Below are 8,903 nucleotides of genomic sequence, written 5' to 3'. Positions count from 1 at the left end.
TAACACCGATATAATCTTTCCTCTACGTTAGATTTATTGTTCTGGATAAAGTTTTACAAGGCAATAGCCTATGCTAAATGTTAGCTTGCTAACTTGAGACACGTAGCTAATGACAAGCAGGTTGGAGGACTGAAGATTATTATTGTGCACAGTATTGCTCCCCGCTTCATCTGTGGTGAATGTGAAACTTATGTGGATGGCCATGACTTGAGAGTAGTCTCCATGCGCCCTCTGCTGGATACATACAATTACTGCTGGTTCCAGCATTTTAAGGGTGAAATTGAGAAGTGCTTTCATTGGTGCATAATGGGACAATTATCACCAATATGTCCCCAAACGTCCATTTCGATTGAATTTTTTGGCCCTACTGATATCGGTCGAGCTCTAATTGATACTCCATTAAAAAAAAAAAAATTTAAATCCAAAATAAACCCAACAGATTTTTTTTTTTTAAGTCTCAAACAAGGAATATTTTAACTTTATTGTGAAAGCGGCACTCATTTTTATTGTGCAATTTATGTAAAAAGAGAAAAAAACATCTCAACGGAGGAGGCGGCCTCAGATTTCCACTTTCAAAAACCTATAATGCAACTTTAAGACTGATTCGCAGCCAGTTTTCACACCTGATGGGAACAGAGGGGCCTCATCTGTGAATTAGAGGAACAAAGACTTTAAGAAAGCCCTACTGTTAAGGTGTTGAGGTGTGAAATGTCTTCAGTTACATAAAGTCCAGTTGCTTTTGTATTGAACGTTTTTTGAACTCCGCTACTAGGGGTGTAAATCACCAGCTTTACCACAATACATTATATTGATTTGATTGTATGACTATACGATTTTTCTCGATATTGCGATTTCAAATGCCCATCTCATTTACAAATAAATACATTTACAAAAACAATGTGATTTAACCATTTGATTTATGTTATTACAGGCACCAGGCATTTAAATAAAAATATATATATTTTTAAATCTTAATGAAAAAATAAACGACCTGTTCAGTATAGTTTCACATTTCTCATGTTTAAGTGTATTTTTTTAAACCAGTTAACTGAAAAGTGCCCTGATGACCCTTCAGTTCCAAAGAAACAAAATGGATAGTGAGCTTCCATAACACGGCTATCAACGCCGTGTTTCTTCTTCAGGTGAACGGCAACATGTCTGCCATGTTGCTGAGGCGGCCGCAGAGCGCAGTCACGCACGGAAATTCTGACAGATTGGGAATTTCAAAATAAAACGCGTATTTTAAAGACGACGATACGAATCGATGTTTTAGTTTTGCCACGATATAACTGAATCATAAAAAATAGATACCAATTTAAAATCGATGTATTGCTACACCCCCATCAGCTACTATTACATACCATCTAAATATCTATAAAACTGATGGAGTTGGAGCTGTTTTTGTGTTTGCCAACATCACCTAGCACCTAGTTATTCTTGTAACTGCACATACGATGATTAAGACTCAAAATATCTGTCCAGTGGTTCGTGGGACTTGCAAACAAACACATATATACCCAGTCATGAGCAAAGACATTATCTGCCTTTATTCTTTCAGCGGCAGGCAATAAAGTTCAGCCTCTAGACAGATGGAGTTAAATCAGACTTTTAAATGTAACAAAGGTCCGACAATAACTCCAGTGTTTGTTGCTTCGTGAATCACCGAAAGGATCAAATCCTTCCAGCCGACTAAAACGCACAGAAACGGATCAGAGTTTTCTACTTGAGCTGCGATGTGAAATGTGCTGCTCGACTGCGAGTTGATGTTTGAGCTGTGCTGCGAATGGGAATTAGAATAAAAAGTTATTCATGTAAACGTTGTTTTTGCAGCCTCGGCGTCCACGCTCCCTCCTTTAGCAGTTTCAGTGGATTTTATTTTTCCCCGTGACACATTTGGTAATGAGCTCATCACTAGATGCACTGATGGGTCCCATCTCAACATTACATTTGCTTAGGAACAAAAAAACTGTTTGATCAAACAATAGGCTTATAAAAAGATGTAAATAATTCAGCACTGCACACACACCTGCGATGTTCCGAGCCCGAAACCACAAACATAGATGTACATCTTATCTTCTCTTCTATTTTGGCATCTAGTTTGTTTGAGAAGAACACAAAGAACTTACTGACTAAAAAGGTCAACAGGCTTCGTTTTTAAACTGGTTGTATGGAAAGTTTCAGACGGGCTAAAAATACAATCGGAAGCAGAATAGTTGCGCTAGGTAGTTTCAGACTTTATAGTTTTATTTGGGAAAAAACGACTAGTGGTATTTGTTTCAGAGAGAAAAAGCTTTGGATTTATCTAGACGGAATTAGTTGTCCTTGGCTTGGACAGATATGGGTAATTGAATTGTTTGTCAATGAACGAGTCCCGGGAAGTTATGGAGGGCCGTCACCAGAACCAGAAAGAAGCGAGCCATTGAAAGACTTGGAAGGAGTTGACTTCACGGTTTATTTCTTCTTAAGCTAGTGTCTTTCTGGGTTATTACTATTGGTAACAAATTTCAAACGTTAGTCATGAAGGAGTTTTCCAAATGTCTTGAGGTTTGCAAGGGGTCTTGATTCTTTTGTGTGGGTTGCAGGAAGTTGCTTGGGTCATGAGCTTTGAACTCTTAAAAAAAAAAAAAAAAAGTCAAATTGGAACTAGACTTCTATTTCTATCCATGTAGTCCCAATCACAGCCCAAAGCAACATCATCAAGGCAGACCACTTTGAACTGCAAGAAAGCAATGGTCATTGGAGTCTTGCTTAATATGCACATTTGCACAAGCTACTGGTAAATGTCCAGCCCTACCACCTCTACAGATCAAGATTTACACAACCAAAGCTACTAAGTGCTTGAGAGAGAAGTCTCAGAGAACCACACTGACGTTTGACCATTTTGAATTTGCAGTGGTCATTGGTGCCCATGTCCAGCCATCACTGTGCGAGAGGTAGGGGACACCCTGGACAGGTGTCCAGTCCATCACACATCGAGACAAACAACCATTCACTCTCTCACACACACCTAGGGACAATTTAGAGTCACCAAAATGATTTTTCAAACTTGCTCAATAATCCATCAGAACAGAAGCGATGCCCGCGGCACATGCAAGGAAACAGGATTCTTGCAACCATGTTGACAATTTGGAAACTCCTTTAGTCTGGTTTAAACTTCACAAAACACCCCACTCGTATGGGGCTCTTTCTTTTGGATATCTTGTACTCGAACAGAAACTGTGCGTGTGTGGAGGGTGGATGTTCTGATAAACCCTCTCACATGCATCAGCAATATGTCCAGCACAAATGGAAACAACAAAACAAGAGCATGGTTAGCACACGTTTCTAGTTTGTTAACCAGCGAGAAGCACTTTGGCCATGACCGCCTGAAACGAGTCGGCGGGGGAGAGGGCGGACCCCAGAAACCACTTGAGCACCATCAAACTGGTTGACCCACCACGAGAAGGTGCCATTTATAAGCATGAATTTGTTGCAGTTCCTCAAGCTGATTAAAGACGAAACATTTCAACAAAAAGACACCGTTCATAGGACCTGACTTAACTTTGGAAGGAGACGCACCATTTGTGCTGTCCCGATGCATGCTCAATAATCCAGGTAGATAAATCTAACAAGGTCAAATCAGGTCCTGTGGACAATTCTTTGTTGAAAGGTTTCATCCTTTGGATAAAAAGACGAAACATATCGACAAAGAAGAATCCATGATTTAACCTTGTCGGACACCATTTGTTCCATTTGCGCTACCGTCACCAAGAGACCACCATCGTTCCCGACAGGTAGAGTAGGAACGTGTCCTTACGATGTCCAGACAGCGCGCTCCCTCTCCGTCAGCAGAGCCACGGAGAGCCGCCTGTGTCGCCACATCGTCTCTTCTGTGCACAACATTTTTTCCACAAGTTCAACAATCGTAGAATTTACTTGACTCTCAGAATTTTGGCTTGAACAGTCATTACGATGACTGTATTTTTAAACAGCCTCGGCCAGCTGCTCCTCAGCAGAGCCGAAACGAGAGCAGCGTGCTGCCTCTACATTTCTGCAAAAACACAAAGACTAATCACACAACGGTTGGTGCTTACCGTGCGAGAGTTCTGACGGGGGTTGTGCAATGAACCAGTTTCTTGGAGGCGGCATGAGGAAAAAGCAATTTTCATCACTAAACTACGTCTGACGACGTATAAACCAGCCCTTTGTGAATGCCAACTTATTGCCAACAGTCACTGCAGTAGAGAAGATACTGGACTTAAAGGAGCCCCAGTGATGCTATATAATGGCAACTTTTCCCTCTTGATATTCAAACAAAACCATATTTCACAAACAGACTCAGGTTAACGGCAAGTTTAGGGAAACAGTGCTAGCTCAATATGGCTTCCATTTACCCTTTGCTTATTACTGAAGGTTTGAGTTTTATTCACGCCTGCCTCTCTTCTTCCATGTCCGCCCCCTCTGAGGGACTGTATCTAGGTTGGCGTTAGCAGTTAGGTCAAGCTGATGTTCCAGATGGGAGAACATTTACACTAATCCCGAGACAAACCCCGTTAAACAGAAGAAAACGTTTCCGACCCGCCCAAAAGTGATCAGTTTGGAAGCTGTTGAGAATCACAACCAGGTGCCAGATGATTAATCAGATCCTTTCCACGAGGTTGCTTCGGGTGTTTTAGATCAGTTAAACTGTTTGTGGTGTTTTATCGTTGGCCCAGCAGTTGGGAGTTGATGATGATTGTTTATGAGTGTTTGCACCATGGGGGGGGGAGTGGAGGTCAGTCTGAGCAGAGAGTCAGTTGGAACTGGTAGTCATTTCCAAGGACACGAAGCAGCGGGAATCCCAGTTTGTTCATGTCACTTGGACGCTCATTATCCACAAAGACACTTATTTTTCCCCAAAATGGTATAAATGATGCACATCAATTTTTGTTTGTTTATTGTGGACAGTTAATCCATTTTGGATGAATTATCTGTTTATGCCAGCTGTAGAATTGTATTTGTCCCTGGGGCTCAGAGCAGCAGGTTCATTAAAACTGATCAAAGTTACTTTTTTTTTTTCCTCCTCCCTCCACATTACTTGATGAGAACCTCCTGAAGGAGGAGCACTGCATTACCAGCTGTGAAGCCAAGTTCAAATACACATTTTTTTAAAGGAAATGGAAGTTTCCACCTGTCCTTAAAAATAAAAGTTGGCTTATTTAATTTACCCTTTATTTATACAGCTGGTCTCATTGAGTCACGAGAACTCATTTTCAAGAAGGACTCCCCCCCTTTTGGGGGATGGTAGGCATTAAGGGCCTTGCTCAGGGGCCCAGAGTGGAGCACATGAGGGTGGAGACGGGTGTGGGTGTTTCATCTTTTCCACTCACATTTTGATGTTGACAGCAGCGGGAGTTGAACCCGAGACTTTCCAATCACAGGCCCGTCTTCTCCAACCTCTGCACCACCACTCCAGTATTTAATAATAATAATAACAATTAATAATAATAATTTATTTATTCCCCCCCCAAATCATTCAACATTTATTTATACAGGCTAGTCTCATTGAACCACAGGGACTCATTTGTAAGAGGGACCTGTTCAAATAATTAAAAATAAATAAATAAATTCAAATAATAATTATATATTTAATATAAAATACAAAAAAAAGTGTATTAGTTAGATTCCTGGCTTTAATACAGTTTAGCGTATACTTAAAAGGCTAAAAAAAAAAATAAAAAAAAGTAATTTATCCAATTTCTTTAAAAAGTTAAGAGTGAAACTTTTATTTTGAAAATCCAAAACGGAAACACTTCCATTGGTTGTAGCGAGCTTGAACGTCATTGCCGTTTCGCAGCACGCAAATGAGCGCGCAGCTCCGGTGCGCCTCAGATTGGTTAACTACTCAGAGCGCGTGAGGTGTAGCGCGAGAGAGAGCAGGACGGCGCGCGTGCCGACACTGGCTGTGAAGCATCAAAGAGAAGGAGGCTGTTTGAACGCGCCGCCTCGACCCGTCAACTTGACATTTTTTAATTAAAGTGTGCGGAGGCTTCAGCATCCCGGGACCATCGGTTCGTCCCCGCGCGGCGGAGTTACTTGCTCGCCCGCGCGCGCGTCGGCGGTAATAAATCCGTGGACCAGAGAGGACGAGAAAGAAGAGGAGGGCGGCGAAATTACTTTGAAGTTTTCTCCGCTTTTTTTTTTTTTCTCTTCACCGAATCCTGGACAGGAGAGAAACTAAAGTGCTCGTCTCCTCCGCGTTCAATCATAATAAATAATAATAATGGACCCGTGACATTTGGACTACCCTTCCTCCTCCATCCGTTTTAATCGGTAAGTCACGAAGTTTATACTTTTAATGCAGCCGTGACGCGTTCACGGAGTCCCTATTTCAGTAAGAAATTCTAGCTTTCAAAGAGTGCTCGGAGTTGGAAGGACAAAAATATATAAATAAATCAGCACCGACCTGAGAGTTTTCCTGAAGGGGGGACTTCTTTACTTGCAGCACACCTGGATGTATATACACATCGAGTCTTCTGCACCGATAGCCTATCAAAGTTACCTGGAATTAAGTGCTTCTTTTATTCTTTCTTTATTATTATTATTATTATTAAATTCCAATAATAACGCTGTGAAGTCAAGCCGCCACATTATCGCAGACAATCATAGCACACGGATATGATTTAAGCTAAATTTATACCTAATTAGACCCATCGGGCACAGGTGCGTATTAATGCGCGCTACGTCACGACCCAGCTCAGCCAATCACAAAGCTGCATTTGTTTACGGAACACCACGACTCATTAGGTCCAGCTGCTTTGCATTTAGACTCTCACTTTAATGAGTTGCTGTTTTATTATATTCTTTTCTTCATTATGTGGGCGGCCGTGGTGCAGTGGTAGTGGCAGCCGACCTCTGATCGGAAGGTTGGAGGTTCGAATCCCGACTTCCCACACCATGTGCCGTTGTGTCCCTGGGCAAGACACTTAACCCCGAGTTGCTCCCGGTGGGACTGGATGGCGCCTTGCATGGCAGCCTACCGCCACCGGTGTATGAATGTGTGTGTGAATGGGTGGATGGCTGGTACTGTAAAGCGCCTTGGGGCCCCTCATAGGGGGCTGGAAGGCGCTATAGAAGTAAGCTCCATTTACCATTTACCATTATTATAAAGGCTCTAATAAGGAAGGCACTGTTTAATTAGGCTGTGGGTGACTTAATTGAATCTGGACCCCAATTTTTTGCTTGGATGAATTGGGAGTTAATAACAGGAATGGATTTGCTGCCTATCACTTAATGTATGGTTGAACAGTTAGGTTTTATTGTGTATTCTTTTTTTGTTGTCAGGTTTAAAGGCGATATTCACCCAGCTGCAGTGTGGAGATGTAACGGCACCCATAACTGTTGGCAGTGAAGTTTGTGTTTGACCAGGTGTTGCACGGTGGCACAGTGGCCGAAGGGAACTGGCAGGTCAGCTGAACATAAAGCCAGTCTTGTCATGTTCAGGCAGAGAAATTCAAAAAAAAAAGCAAATCAGCAAGACGCCTAAAAAAAATATAATCAAACGGTGGCACGAGTCTCGTCGTAATGGAGGGCCGCGGGCGCAGGCAGGGATCTTTGCAGCTTCGCGGGCGTGGTGGTGGTGTTTGACTTCGCAGCGCGAGCCACATCGCTTCCAGTTCGGAGGCAAGAAAGGCGACACATCCCGCGGTAATTGGTGCCTGGGAGCCTGGTGTCAGGCGGTCGGAGGGGACGTGCACGAGGATGCACAGAGAGAGGCAGAGGTGTTGGTGGCGGTGGGGGGTCTGAGCTGTGATCCCATCACAACGATCACAATGAAATGAAACTTCTTTTTTTTTTTTTATTTCTGCTTGCAGAAAGTCTCACTCGTGTTTTTTCTTCCCATCACTCCAGACTTTATAGAAATCTTGGTGACCTTCAAGTGTATGGAGATGAAAAATAAAATCAAGCCCACTCTGATTCAATTCTAGACTTCTCCATATCGGGTCATAATAAAACCCATCTCGTCTTGAGGGGGTTTAGCACGTAGCAGCCAGGTGCCTTCTTATTTATCAGAATACACATGAGCAGAGTTCATGACAGCACGTGGAAAATACTCTAAACCAGGGGTGTCCAAAGTGTGGCCCGTGGGCCATTTGCGGCCCTTGGAGTGATTTTGTGCGGCCAACGACTGCAATTAAAGAATGATGTAATTTTGCCCCACGGATTAATGCAGATGTTGACCTTCTTTAGATTTAATGGTAATTCTTAAAAAAAAAGTTAGTTTAACAGAAAAACAGACTAAAACTAGACATTTCCTGTGAAAATAATTACTATAGAAGAACTTGCTGAAAAACAGTGGCAATTAGCTTAAAGAACATTAGCTGAAATGGAAGAACAAGCCTAAATTAACACGAGAAAGGAGAAAGAGCACGTTTGCTGAATTAGGTTTAAATAAGCAGAAATTAGCACAAAAATTAGGAAAATAACACAAAAATAAATGAAATGAACGAAACAGCCGAAAAGTAGCTGAAAATGCAGAAGGAAGCTTAACTACAAGAAGGAAGTGGAGAGCACATTTTTGCTGATTTAGGGTGAAAAAAGTTGAAGTTACAGCAAAAAAAATGTAGAATTATCTGGAAAGGCTAAAATTAGCGTTAAACAGCTAAATAGTAGCTGAAATAAGTTGAAAGGAGCTGAAATTAACAGAAACTATTTGGACTAAAAGAAGCAGAAATAAGCACAAAAAACTTGAATTTATTTGAAAACAGCTGAAATTAGCTAAAAAAAAGTAGCTGAAAGGGTAGAACAAGCTTAAATTAGCAGAAGAAAGTAGAAAAAACACATTTTCCCAATTTGGCTGAAAGAAGCATAAATTTGAAAAATGCTGAAAAGTAGCTAAAAGGCAGAAAGAAGCTGAAACGAGAAGGGAGTGAAGAGAGCACTTT

At 41.7% G+C, this 8,903-nt stretch overlaps 1 protein-coding gene across 1 annotated transcript in view; it reads left to right on the top strand.

The window, feature by feature from the left end:
- The first annotated feature begins 6,154 nt into the window (after positions 1-6,154).
- Positions 6,155-8,903, top strand: part of slitrk6 (SLIT and NTRK-like family, member 6) — a 29,132-nt gene continuing 26,383 nt past the window's right edge. The window contains exon 1 of the mRNA XM_037696576.1: positions 6,155-6,291. The gene's annotated coding sequence lies outside the window, so the exon portion shown is untranslated. The remainder of the gene's footprint in view (positions 6,292-8,903) is intronic.

Source organism: Nematolebias whitei, chromosome 23 (assembly GCF_014905685.2).
Source record: "Nematolebias whitei isolate Nwh7 chromosome 23, NemWhi1, whole genome shotgun sequence".
NCBI classification, from domain to species: Eukaryota; Metazoa; Chordata; class Actinopteri; order Cyprinodontiformes; family Rivulidae; genus Nematolebias; species Nematolebias whitei.
This window is presented reverse-complemented; position numbering and strand designations above follow the sequence as displayed.